Genomic DNA, 13951 nt, shown 5'->3' with positions numbered 1-13951 from the left:
AAGAGCTCGGGTTGACTACATCGCACACACCATATGGATGTTGTTTATGGGACATACTCTGATTTTTATGATTTTTGACATACTTATTTTATTGGGTTGTATGAACAATGTTTTGGAATACTGTTTTTACTTAAATCAAAAATGAAATTTTTGGGTCATAATTTTTTGATGTTTCAAGTTGGTATTAGAGACTTGATTTGAGGGATTCAGATACACTCTCGGGTGTGTATGAACTCAAACTTAGGATTTGGTAAGAGTTTTCAAAAAGAAAAATAAATTCTTAGAAAGAGGTTTCTAAAAAAAATGGAACGGTGTGGTGCATGCAATCAACCAAACTCAAGTAAGTTATCCCACAATACCCATACATGTTTATGATATGTTTTGAATTATGAATCTGTGAATTGTATGCTAGATTAGGGCTAAGGATCTAGGAGAGATACCTTTGTATGCCTGATGTATAAGCTTGTAGACTTGCATGCTAGTACTTATCAGTCAGTAATACTCCTATAGTATTTTAAAGGTTGTGTTTGATTCTTATCGCGTTTCTTGTATGGGTGTTGGTAAGTTGATAGACTTGTTGTCCACTATGACTATTCCCCGGCATATACTAGCCACTTCTCGGACGAATATAGTTGATCAGGCTATATTCCTCCCAGTCTTGATTACATATCCCAATGCATAATCACAGTGCACAACTCCTCTATTTTTAACTTTTGCGTTTTCCTTAGGCGTGACACTATACCGGTATGCATGTATGTACTTATACTTTTTCATAAGAATAACGTTTTATTATTTTTAAAAGTATAATTGTAGGGAAAACATTTAAATCAGAGACTCTTAGTCCCTTTGTGTTTATAGTTTGTATATCCTATATGGTTTGATATACTATGTTCACTATAAACAATGCTCTGATACCAATCTGTCACACCCCCAAACCAAGGATGGCAGAAACGTCCGGGGGTGGGAATGACTTCATGTATAGTATCACAACAATGAGTATAATAGTGCTCATAGTAAATACAACCATCATAATTATAATTGAAAAAGTTACATCGTAGTATGAGTTTACATGTTTCAAAATCAATTACACTATGATGACAAAAATGAAATGTTTGACGATTTAACGTCCCATCCTCAAAAGCTGTTGATTTCCTATTTCACTGATTTCCTGAGAATACAAGTAATTTCGAAAAAGTGTCAACAATTAAGTTGGTGAGTTCATAAGCTTTTGGTTGTAGTGTTGGAAAACCCTTATTTGTAGATGTAATGTATACACAAGAAAAATCCAATATTTTTCCTTATAAAATATTATGTAGTCTTAAATCCCAAGACCGAGTGTATGTGCGTATTTCGTACTTAAAACGATGTATGCAGTTTTAAATAGATAAAACCCCTTTTTAAAGTAGAATTTTCCCGTAAACTTGAAATGTTGTTAACTCCCTATGTGAGTCGTTATAACCATACTATAACTAGAATGAACCTGCTACAACGTTTTTCAGACGTCAAGATCCTATGACTTTTGTCACCCGTAGACCTGCAGGTCCCGCTGTAGCTAGCAGCAAGGTGTGGGGTGTCAATCCCAATATAGATCTATACACAATTATCATGCTCTCCCTACAAGAGACTCTGGTTATAACTATTCAGGAATTTTAACCCGTACTCTAAGAGTACAACGAAGACGAGTAAAACCTTTTCAGTGGTGAAATTGAAATCCCTTGTCGTGCGGTATGTTTAAAATGTGAACTCCCTAAACTATACCCTTTACAGTTTATTGTGTAGTAAATGAAAAACCCATTTGTATTGAGAGTAAAACTCTTTTCATGTAGTATGCTTGTATTGTAAAATCCATAAACTATACTTATTATAGTTTATTGTACTTATTAGAAGTACATGAAAACCCTTATCATGAATGTCTAATCTATGTTTATGATGTTAGACTAACAAGAAATACATTCATAATTTAGAAACTTATTGTTATATACTTTGCTCAACATGCTACAAAGTGTTGTTAATGTTGTAAGCTATGTAACTAGATTTTAACTTTTCGGCACTGTTTTAGAAAAATCATAGAAAAATCATACAAAGTCGAAAACTGAATACGTAAACTTTGAGAGTTTAGACAATGTGTCTTGTTTATTCATAATTTTTATTATGATTTTTAGAAGTGTCTAACTTATGTGAAAATGTTTATATTCACATACTGGTCTGAATTCGTTTCGGAAATGATAGGCAGTTTTGTAAAAATCACCATAAATTGTAGAAAAATCGTATGAAGATAAGCAAGTAGTCATTAGAAAGGTATAAATCTGAACTACTTGTATATTAAACAGTTTTGAAAGATATTAAGTTTAAGATGGTCAAAAAATTCCGTGAATAGGAATCAACTTTTCTGATGAAGGTTGATGTTTGAGTTTAGTTAAGTTTTTGGTGTATTAACTTGTATTCTCCCCCTAAAACTTGAAGAAAATATGAAAATGTAGGGGTATGAACTCACCTTGAGCGGTTTCCTTAGATGAATGTTAGAGAGAGGAGGTTTCCAAGTCAAGAACACTTGGTAAGAGCTTGGAGAGTTGAAGATCTAGGAACAAATATGGCAACATTTGTTATGAGAGATTCATAATTTGAGGGAAGGTGTGAAGAATGTTCAAATGTAGGATGAGAATAATTACTAAATGTGAGTGAAAAGCTCAATATCAGCTTTGGAGTCTCGAGTTTTTAGAGAGAGAGAAAGTGAAAGAGAGGTGCTTGCTTCTTGGTGAGAGAGTGAGTAAAGTGGAAGGAGAGATGAGGGTTTTCCAGATTTTGATCAAGATCTCTTGCTGGAGGGGAGTATGAGAGGATAAATAGTTGACTAGGTAGGGAGGAATAGTGATTGAAGGTTGTCATAAGTGGGTATGGGGGATAGCTTGTGTCATACTTTATGAAAAGTCAACACTCTACATCCATGTCTTACACAATAGATATGATTCTTAGATTAAGATTTCCCTTAAAAAGTGATTAAAATATGAATATATAGGGTCTTATATATCAAAATATGAGTTTGGAGAGTTTAAGTCATGAAAATTACAAGTCTGAGGAAATTTCCGGAGTCAAAATCACTAAAAAGTCTGAAATGGTTGAAAATCCGGAGTGGGGCTCCGATTTGCGAGGGTTCCAGAGTCAAAATCACAATTCCGGAGCCAAAAATGGAAATTCTGAAGTCATTTCTAAGATTCCGGAGTGGGTCTGCAGCTTCCGGAGTGGATCCAAGGCTTCCGAGATGCGAGGCTGTCCGGGCGAAGTCCTCCTGTCGTATGCGAGATGGTCCGAAGTAAGGCATTCCGGAGTGAAGGAGTTCCGAAGCTGAGGGAGGTGCGAAATTGTCCGGTTCCTAAGAGGGTTCCGGACCAAGAGGGTCCTTTTGGTTTTTCTCCTTCGATTTTGAGTTGTTTTCAAGAAAGGAAAGGATTGGGTTGGTACGGATGTTTATAAAAGTTTGAGAGAGATATGAGAGATATTTGGGAGAGATTTGGGATAGAGAGATATCTTTGGGAGAGATTTGGGATATAGAGAGATCTTTGGGAGAGATTTGGAGAGATTTTGTTGGGGGCCTTTATTAGTGTTTTTCATCGTAGTGCAAGGACCGTAGGCTTCGTTAAGCCTTGTTATGAGTGTTATATGCCCCCGAAGGGTACTTAAAGGTGTCTTATCGAGTTGTCGCATCACTTACTCCTTTTAGAATTTTTGATTTTCTGAACATTGAAAAACTCTAAGCGATACTTTATATTAAGATAGTGAGTTGTACAAAGTAAGCATAATGTAAACCCTAATAAACGAAAGGTTAATTGAGTTGACCGGTTTGACTTGTTGACTTTATTTGACTTTGACTTTACTAGAAATTTACGGTTGTCACATCCGAGCTAAGTTTGCACCGGTGATTGAGGTACAACAGTTGGCGCGAGAGTTCCAGGATCTTCGCCAGACTACTGAAACGGTGGTTGAGACCACCGCTATGTTCAAGGAGAGGGAACTTCTGGTTCCGCAGTATGTAGCGGACGAGGAGATGAAGAAGGCCCGATACCATGAGATGTTGAGGAGTGATATTCGGCAGTTTGTTAGCCGATCCAGCTGCAAGACGCTGGAAGACGTGAACAAGAACCGGTGCTAGAACCAGTGGTCCGGTTCCCGTTTTTATAATATAGAAAAATCGGTTCCGGTTCTAAAGCTCATCCCTAAGCCAGATTCTGTGTCTAGTGTTGAGGGTTCGGGCAAGAGGCCCAACGTGGTTGATTCGAGAGGGAAGGGCCAGCAGGGTCGAGGCCGCTGCGGCAAGTGCGGTAGGTCGCATGAGGTGACGTGTAGGGTGGGTGGTTCTGATTGCTTCAAGTGCGGCCGGACTGGTCATATCAGCAGGGATTATACTACTACCACCACCATCACCCCGGTATCTGATTTGATTTGCTTTCAGTGCAATCAGAGGGGCCACAAGAAGGCCCATTGACCGAGTTTGGCTGCAGCAGGACCAGTGTCGACACTTGCTCCTGCGACTCTTCGAATTACTGACGGCCGCTAGGACCGGGCAGATGCGCATGCAGTAAAGAGCAGAGCTTTCCAGCTGATGGCAGAGGAGGCGCGTGCAGCTTCCGATGTTGTGACGAGTATGTATCTCCTCCTTATCTCTTTATTTATATTGAATTGTTTTCTTATGTTTATGTGTTTTATTTTAGGATCGTTCTTTGTGAACGATATCTTTGCTTTGGTATTATTTGATTCAGGGGATACCCGATCGTTTGTATCTCTTACGCTTAGCAAGAGATTTGCCGGAGCTCCATGGGAGCTGAATTGTCCTCTATATATCGAGATTATTGATGATAGGTATGTTCGGGTTGTGAGGGTTCATCGAGGTTGTACTCTCCAGTTATTCAGTGAGCAGTATGTGATTGATTTGGTTCTTATTCTTCTACGTGGGAACAAGGTTATCGTGGGCATGGATTGGTTTAGCCCTAATGGGGCAGTGATCGACTGTGAGTAATAGTTAGTTCGGGTTCAAACCCCAAGTGGGGGAGAGTTGGTGATTCAGGGTGAGAGACCGCAACGTGGGTCGATTATGTGTTCTGCAGTGAGGGTTAGACGCTATCTTCATCAGGGTTGTTCGGGTTTGTCGCCTATGTCATGGATACCCGGGATAAGGGTAAGGCGATCGTGGATGATGTGTCGATCGTGCGGGATTATCAAGATGTGTTCCCGGAGGATTTGCCAGGGGTACCTCCGGAGAGGCAGGTGGAGTTCAAGATTGATTTGGTTCCAGGTGCGGCTCCGATAGCCAAAGCACCGTATCGGATGGCTCCTCCCGAGATGCAGGAGTTGTCTACACAGCTGCATGAGCTGTTATACAAAGGATTTATTAGGCCGAGTAGTTCGCCGTGAGGAGCCCTGATTCTGTTTGTGAAGAAGAAGGATGAGTTTCATCGTATGTCTATCAACTACCGGGAGTTAAATAACGTAACGGTGAAGAACCGTTATCCCCTCCCGAGGATTGATGATCTTTTCGACCAGCTTTAGGGTGCATCTTGGTTCTCCAAGATTGATTTGCGATCGGGTTATCATCAGATGCTGGTCCGGGATGAGAATGTGCAGAAGACAACTTTCCAGACTCGATATGGTCATTATGAGTTCGTGGTGATTCCTTTTGGGCTCACCAATGCTCCATCCGCATTCATAGATCTCATAAATTGCATTTGCAGACCGATGTTGGATCGGTCTGTGATTGTATTCATCGATGATATCTTGGTTTATTCCAAGACTCAAGAGCAGCATGAGGAGCACTTGAGGGAGGAGTCGGAGACATTGAGGAGGGAGAGACTTTTCGCAAAGTTCTCCAAGTGCAAGTTCTGGTTGCACGAGGTGCCGTTTCTAGGGCACCGTGTCAACCAGAAGGGTATTTTGGTCGATCCGGCCAAGGTCGAGGCAGTGATGCAGTGGGAGGTTCCGAGGTCTCCATCTGAGATTCGAAGCTTTCTTGGTTTGGATGGTTATTACCGGAGATTCATTCAGGATTTCTCCAAGATCGATGTTCCCTTGACCCGACTGACCAAGAAATACTGTGAAGAGACTCACCTCGATCCGCTGATAAACAAATAACACTTGGGCTGTTGAACCGGAAAGTCCTCACACTAAATCACAAAGAATAAAGTCCTCACACTAATGTTCATCCAATTCTCTCAAACAAAGACTCTGATACCAACTTGTAACGTCCCAAAAATCAAAGAAATTTAAATTTTTCAAAAACAACCCATTAACCATAAAGTGTTTACAAAAACATTTTTTCAAAAGTATAATCAACATCAGAGTATCCCAAGATCTATTATCATAAAAACAGGAATATGTGCATGATCATGCCTTCGCTTTCCCATGATCCTCTAAAGTACTTGAAACAATAAACTAAAACCGTAAGCCAAAGCTTAATGAGTTCCCCCAAAGTACCATCACACAACATAACAACAATAACATGCAAAAATGAGCCTTCAACCTGACTGGACCGCCTCGTAGGGCCTACAACTTATCTGGACCGCTCTACGGGCCTTCGGCTTGTCTGGACCACCTTGCAGGGCCTACAACCTATCTGGACCACCCCGGGTATCTTGGCCTTCAGCACAAAGTAGGACTGCCTCAACCCAACCACAAACATATGCAACAAATAACATAAACACATATCCAACAAATACATGTAATCATACATATCTACTAACCTGTCATATAACTAACATAACATCATCCTCAATACTAGGATACATAACCTAGTGGGCCGGAATTGGTGCCTTTGACCCACCAGTACAGTGGGAAAAACTTACCTCTCTGTCCGAACAATAACCGAATAAATCTATGCTCCGAATATCGGCTCTACCTGTCACCTATTAATTAGATCATGGCCAAACTTAACATATAATCAAAATACCCACAGGTCAAGATTGGCCAAACCCTGGTCAAAGTCAAAAGTCAAAAAGTCAACCAAGTCAACTCAACCGAGTACGTTGGGCGTACTCAGCCTGTACGCGGGGCGTACTCAGTCATTGACCAAAAGCGGGGGTTTGACTACGTACGTGCAACATACCACTTGGTACGCCCAACATACGCTCCTAGCTCCTTTCCAACTCATTAAGAGCTTAATGCTTAAGTCCTTGCGTACAAACTACAGATTTAGGTCCCAAAAGTTGTCCTTGACCTTAAAGTCTCCAACTTTATGGTCTTGCGTGGCCATTAAGTGCTAAATACCAAAAACCCTAACCTCTCAACCCATTAAGACATCTAAACCCATGCATGAAAGGGAAATAATGACCAATACCACATTTTTATGCTTCTAAACACTTCAAAATGTCTGAAAGGACAACTTCCATTACAACTGGATTGAAGTAGCTCATACTCAAAATACCAAACTAATGGGACCAAAAGAACCCAAACTTCATGACTAAACAAGATCTAATCAACACTTAACCAAGTTCATAGCTTTTTACCTCCAAATGATGCCAAATGATGATGTGATTCTGTTTCCAAAGTGTGCCACTCATCCAAGATGATTTTCTCTTATTCCTTCCTCCTTCAAGGACACCAAAAATACACTCAAAGGCTCACAAATGCTCTGAAATGATTTAGGGCTTGCAAAAGGGTCGAAATGAGGTTGGAGGCTGATGGAAGGGACGAGACTCGGGACTTAAGGATGTTTAAAAAGGATCCAAACCTTGAAATCAGGGTTTGAGGTTCTGGCACGTACGCCCAGCATACGCTATGTACGCCCAATGTACGTGAGCCCCGCCCAAAATTTACAAAAATGCCACTATGGTTCATTTTGCAATACTTCTCATACACAAGGGATAAAATGCAAATAATCTTCATACTTAGGGTTAAATTTGGAAATACCTCATCATCAGGATGTTACATATTGGTATCTAAGTCATGTTTAAGCATCTAATACATCTTCGATAGTTTTCTTTATATATGATTTATATATATATATATATATATATATATATATATATATATATATATATATATATATATATATATATATATATATATAAAACTAAAAATGTTTGTATTCGCAAATTTTATACAAATCAAGTTTGTCAGATCTACTTAACAATGCTCCTTCATCGACTAAAGCATGAAAGTCAAGTTGGTGCTATAGGGCCTTGTTGATATAAGTAGATGTATTTGATTGAAATTTAGTATTTGGATATTAGAACAATAAAAACAACATATATTGTAATGAGTTGAGATATTGGATATAAGTCTTTCATTAAATAATTGTTGTGTTCTATATTAGCATGTTTAATCCTTGAATAACTAGGTTGTTATTGTTGGATTAGTGTCTAAGCTCATAACTATTTTGGTATGTACTTGACCCGATTGCGAGCATGGTCCTTTTGGGTTGCCTTCACCAAAACAACTTGATAGGATGATTTATGGAAAAAGAGAATAATTATGATTTATTAATATATTATATGAATAATATATTAAGAGAGAAATCATATTATTTAATTAATAATAGTCAAGAATTAATCAGAATTAATTTTGTGGCTAAAAGACATTAATTAAATAAAGGGGACTAGAACTGTTAATTGTGTGATAGTTGGATATTGGGCTAATGGACTCCATAGAGGATGGAGTGGACGAAATCTATGGGGAAACCCATTAGAATTCGCCCAAGGCCTCTAAAGGAGGAGTCCATGGGCTGCTTAGGGCCTAAGCAGTCAGATTAGGGTTTCCTAGTTCAAAACCCTAATAGCCTCACATATTTAAAGACCCCTAGGGCACCAAAAACGGGGTTAAGCTTTCCTTAGGGTTCTTGGACGTTTTTAGGTGCCTTCTTCTCTTCTCCTAAGTCATCCTCTTGCTCTTGGTGTTTGTGAGCCATTAGAGGTGTGACACTTGTGACACTAAGCTTTCAGAAGCCAATTACAAGAAGGAATAGATTGTTATTATTACATAACAATCAAAGGTAAGATCTAAACCCTATTCTTATGTTAATGTCCATTATCACATGCTAGATTTAGGGTTTATTGCTTTGGATGATTATTGCATGTTCATTAGACAAACTAGATCCATAGCTTTAGGGATTGCATGTACACCATAGGAATGTTGTAGTGCTCAAAACCCATCAGTGGTATCAGAGCCTACACTGTTTGTTTGATGTAGTTGATGCTATAGATGATTATTCAAAGCTAAAAATCGAAATTTCTTGGATCTGGAGGCTAGACTAGCCGAGTCCATAGGTGAACTCGCCGAGTTCATAGGCAACTCGACGAGTCCAATGTTGGCTCGACGAGTCGGAGTATCAGATTCGATATTTTTCGGGTTTTTGACCTATTTTGCTGTGGGATCATTACCAAAAATGTTTTTTATTGCTAAAATCCGATTTTTATTAATTTGGGGTGATTATCCTTACAAAAATAATAGATAATTGTCAAAATTAAGATAATTACTTGTTTTATAAGATAAATATTAATTATTTGTAATTTTGTTTTTGATTATCTTGTGAAAATTAATCAAAGGTCAAATTTAGATAATTACCAATTATTTGATTAATTTTAATTATTTTTAATTTGATCTAGATAGTTTTTAAAAGTTTCAAAACTTGCCCTCAAGTTTTGGAATTTGAATATTTTGATTAAAAGTTTAATTTTGAAATATTAAATTCTAAAACCCTAGTTTTTGAAAAGTTCAAATTACACCCTTATGGTTTTATTAAGTTAATTAAAAGTCTAATTAAAAGAGAGTTAATAAATCCATAATGATATGGTTTATATTTAATTAAACTAAAAGTGTAATTTATAAAATTAAACCACCTAGTATTTTAAGAGTGTAAAATACACCCTTATACTATATATAACATTAAAAGTCTAATATTATATATATATATATATATATATATATGTATAACTTAAACTGCTAGTCTTACCGTTAGTAGGCCTCATTCACGAAGCCGATCTATAGGGGGGGGGGGGTATAAGGTTATGGCCTATAAAATGGCCGTTTAATTGGTGTCCACTCTCACCCACCGCTTCCTTGATTGGTGGAGGGTCGTTAGCCGAATGGGTAGGATAGGGCAAACCCTCTCCTCATTAAAAGTATAATGAATAAAGTAACTAAATGTTTTTACAAAATTCCCAATCTTAGTTACTTTAGGAAAAAGTGAAATCGATGCAATTCCATGGAATTACACTTTGTACCCTTGTCGAGACAACTAGTGGAGCGTATGTGATTAACCGGCACACTAAGTTGGGTTTGGCATTGGTAGCGAAGGGTGACTTGATGTTTGTCATAGATCGATGGAGCGTGTGTGGTTAACCGGCACGTCGATTAGGTGATTGTAACATTGAGGGCACCACGTACATTCGCATGGTTATTCACACCTTATTTGTGATCCTCGACATCCCAGTCGCAAATGAAGGGCATAATCGAGATTAAACATGACATTGAAAAGTTCAATGAATCTCAAAAGATTTAGGAGTTTCAATTCATTTAAAACGTAACCTTCTTTTCGTTTTTCATGGTGGAAATTGGTAAATCGTCATTTACCTACCTTCAAATGTTCTGCGAGTTGGATTATGGCATCCCTCTTCCAATTTGTAGGATATTGTGTTGGGTCCTAGCCTTAATATCTCATTTGGGTGTTTTATTAAGGACTCAATCAACTAAACTTGAATTTTCTTCCGTTTCATAGATGTCAAAGTCTGACAACTATGGTCTTCCTAAATCCGTTGGAAAAAGTTTTCCACGTGAAGATGATGTTCCACGATTGTATTGTGGAAATGGAAATCATGCTTCATTTCCTCCACCTCCTCCAATAATTTTCCCTGACCCACATGTTCGAAGACTTGAAAAGTTCAAGGTCGCTCAAGCCCTATTGGCAAAAGACACGAAAATGGAAAGTCTATATGTGCTCATGTCTTGGATAAAAGGTTACATATTGATAGATTGGGATTGTTGGGTGTTGATGTTTAAAGGAAGTTGGCTGTTGACTTGGTTCTTCAGTCACTTCCCGAATCATATGGTAAGTTCGTTAGAGAGTACTATATGATGGACCACGACATGACCCTTATTGATTTGACTTATTTGCTTATTACTGCTGAATCAGAAATGATTTGGTGTACTAGTCAGCAAATTTGTCTGGTAAATCAATATCCCAAGCCTCTATGGGCAATGGTAACATTGGAAGTCCAGAAAAGTTTTCTCTACGCAAGAGAAAGGCTGAGTCTGAGATAGTCTTGTGTGCCATTCCAGAGAGTCCATATGTTTCTACTGCCAAAAGAAGGGGCATTGGTTACGAAGCTGCCCTAACTACCTGAGAGATCTAAGAGATGGGAGAGTCAAGATGTATGACTCTGCTTCAGGTAAAATCCACTATCTAACTCCATTAAGTTCCTATTTGGAGATTCTTAATACATGATGTGATAAGATTACATTTTGATGTTTTGAAGGATCGAAGAAAAGGAAGGAAGCTTAAAGGAAGGAGCGAGCAGAGTCTGATCGCGAAGAAATGGATTACGATCGCATGGATTCAATGATCGGATTTTTGAGCTGCTGCTTAGAGTTATGATAGATTGCTTAGGAATACGTAATAACATAGTTTTCGTTTGCATTGTAAGGATATATTTTTTCCGCAATAAAATAAATTTTGATTTTATCTTATTTATATTTCCTTGCAATGGCAATTGTGAAAATTGATGTCCGTGTGTTTCTATTATAAGCAATATTAAGTGGATGTGATTCTTAGTTATGTTATTTATGGTAGCGTCGTGATTTTATAAGTAAGGAAAGATTCTCATCGCCCAAGTTTCAATTGGACAGAAGCTTGGAATCATATGATTTGAATCATGTGATGTATGGAAATCTTGGTACTTAGAAATTTTAAGGCCAATTCCTTGACAAAGAGTCAAGTGAAGGACTAGGAGATCGAGTTCACAATGTTGTGCACTGGTCAAGTCCACCATAAATAACAATAAGATTATTCGTCATTATTTACTAAAAGTCTAGTAAACGTGATTATGCTTACAGGATAAAGTGTAATTCTGAATCATTGAAAAGTTTCAATGAATTGCAGAACGAATAAGAAGAAACAATTAGGCAGAAAGATAAAAGGTTCTCCAATCTAAGAAGAAGGGAGAGTACTTTTGTATCGTGTTTTATGATCGTCTTAAAGATTATAAGAACCATATTACAATTCATCCTCTAAGGACATCTTGGTGTATTAGTATGGCTAAGAAGGGGAATGGGAATTGTTGAAATGGTTAAGTCAATAAGATGAATCGTACTGCGTACCAAAATCAATTCTTAGAGTCATACTCCAAGATTGTGAATTGAGTGACATAATCTTAAGTAGTAATGTTCTTACACTAGCACATTTTGGTAAGTTGTGATGTCTTGGATAAGACAAATACCAACTAGTACCAAATTGTGTGTAGGGTTGTCTTGATAAAGACACACACTGACTCTTGAATATTTGTTTTGTCAAGAAATGTTTCTTGATAAGAGAATCTTATATGTCAAGAGGTCAGTGGGAGTCTAAAGATCTTGAAAAGTTTCAAGAACAAATCAAGAAGTAAACCTATTAAACACTAGCACACGACTTGAGGATTGTAACCTATCGTGTTGACAAAATTTTATTTCTGTGCCAATCCAGTTGAGTGATTATGCATATGAGTTCTACGAGTTCTCAATTGAATGCATAAGGGCAAACACCTTGATCAATGAAAGTATATTGACTGGCATAGGTGAGCTGCTAAATAACTTGGAAGCAATGGTGGGACCCTTGCTGGCAAGAAATTAAGAATGAACAAGTTCTGTCCATAAGAGTTTGAATTTGTCACAAACATTATCTTACGATTATGCTTATGACAAATTTTCATGGATAGGAACACATGCACCATAAAATCTAAGTGTCATAAGGTTTCTCTCCTTCATGAAAATGATTGTGAGGAAACGGTTTCACCAAGAGAGATTTTAAGGAGATAGCGATTATGTAAATTGCATTCTCAAATTCGATTATGATTACGACATCCCTCTTCATAGTTCGAATTGTGAGATTTGGCAGTTAGTTTGAACATTTAGGACTTAGTAATATAAGTTCTGAATTAGTTTAGACACACATGTGAGCTATCTAAGGAAAGGTGTGTGAATTTGAGAAGCTTAGATAAAGGCTTATCGAAGCACATCGTATTTGAAATATGAACTTTGGAAAGTCAATAAGTATTGTCTTTTAGAAGTCCAACTGTTTTCTGAATACGTGTCAAAGATAGTGGGAGCATAAATGTTATGCAGGTATGGATATAATCATCATGTTAGTGGGATCATGATTATTATTGTAAGTTAGCAATATTAATTATAGAAAACAAATGTTTCACTTTGCAAAGTTGCATAGGTTGAAAAGTTGTTTTGCTATAATTAAGGGAGAGAATATTATACTTCGTTTCAAATCTAAAGGTTTAGATCGATAAATTTTGATCAAATTTAGTCAAAAAGATATATGAATGTTATGTTGAAAGGATTCAACGTAAGAGAATTCTATATATGGAAATAATTGTTGCGTTCTCACACTCGATTATGATTACGGCATCCCTCTTCATAGTTCGAATTGTGAGAACATGGCAAATAGAAATAGAAATATTATAGCAAAAGACTGGTAAAGTATCATGTCGTTGTAATATTTGACCGTTCTAAAATTTTCCAAATGCCTAGGGTATTAAGAGGGAAAGAGGACTAGAATCGGATTTGACTGAATTAGTTAAACAACTTTCAAGGATAATCTAAGGTTCGCCAAGGATTGGTCACTTGTGGACAGTTAGAAGTATAGTCATGGATGGACCATATTGACATTATTATGAATAGATAAGATTCTATTTAAAATGAGTTGTCATATGGAAAATATGGAAATGTTTCCATATTGGGAGTTGGACGTTAAGAGTTTATGTCTAGA

Source organism: Lactuca virosa, chromosome 5, assembly GCF_052849685.1.
Source record: "Lactuca virosa cultivar CGN04683 chromosome 5, Lactuca_virosa_CGN04683_v6, whole genome shotgun sequence".
In the NCBI taxonomy this organism is placed as follows: domain Eukaryota; kingdom Viridiplantae; phylum Streptophyta; class Magnoliopsida; order Asterales; family Asteraceae; genus Lactuca; species Lactuca virosa.
This window is presented reverse-complemented; position numbering follows the sequence as displayed.